General features: G+C 49.1%; 1 non-coding gene across 1 annotated transcript; it reads left to right on the top strand.

Annotated features, from left to right (window-relative positions):
* The first annotated feature begins 425 nt into the window (after nucleotides 1-425).
* On the top strand, nucleotides 426-563 carry LOC115285300. The gene has a single exon (XR_003905475.1). It is a non-coding gene; the product is annotated as a U4 spliceosomal RNA (small nuclear RNA).
* The last annotated feature ends 384 nt before the right edge of the window (nucleotides 564-947 follow it).

The following is a 947-nucleotide window of genomic DNA, read 5'->3' on the forward strand; positions in this document are numbered from 1 at the left end:
ACCCTCAAAAGAATAAATTAAAATTAAAGCATGTAAACACATGAATCTAAGGGGAAAAAAACTAGAGATTTATGGACTCTGGACATGTTTAGAAGCATTCCCCTCTGTTGGGATGCTCTGCGTCCTGCGTGGGGCTGTGGATTCCCTGCTCACGGTCTGTGGGACAGCCAGAGCTTCTTGAAGTGCATGTGTGTGTGTACCACACCCATTCCCGGGGAGGGGAGTGTGTGGTCAGTGCCACGTGATGGAATGTCCTCATGCAGCGAAAACCACTGGTAGAGGCAGCAGACGGGCTGTAGGATGCTCGGATACGTGTGAATTTCAGATAATTTTTTTTAAGGCTAACTCTGTCCCATGTGATATTTGGGACTTACATAACTAAAAAAATTATTTGTTGTGTACCTGAAATTCAGATTTCACTGGGAAGCTTTGCGCAGTGGCAGTATCATAGCCAATGAAGTTTATCCGAGGCGCGATTATTGCTAATTGAAAACTTTTCCCAGATTTCACTGGGAGTCTTCTGTTTGTGTTAGATCTGGCAGCCCCCGAGGGACGGGTGGGGGCTGTGTCATCAGCAGGTGTGAGGTGGTTTTGGAGTTGGCCGCCGCCCCACCTTGGGTTCCTGAATTCACAGCCTGTGTGGCTGTGGAGGGATTCTGGTCCCTGCTGTGCCTTCCTTAGCCTGTAGCCTTGGGCAGGTACAAGTGACCGAAAATGCAGTAGTGTTTAGTACAGCGGAGAGCCCTCCGCATTGCACAGTCCAGCTCTGCACACCTAAGCCTCATGTTTCCAGGAAGAAATGTGGTTTCTAAGAAAAGGGGCTGAGTCTGCCATCACCGCCCTCCTCAACCTTACCAGCTTGATTGCTGAGAGCTGGCCAGCTCCAGACAGAATTCTGAAGGGCTTGTGAACTGGGCCACACAAACTAGGTCTCTCTCTCTTTTTTT

Source organism: Suricata suricatta, unplaced genomic scaffold (genome assembly GCF_006229205.1).
Source record: "Suricata suricatta isolate VVHF042 unplaced genomic scaffold, meerkat_22Aug2017_6uvM2_HiC HiC_scaffold_6960, whole genome shotgun sequence".
NCBI lineage: Eukaryota > Metazoa > Chordata > Mammalia > Carnivora > Herpestidae > Suricata > Suricata suricatta.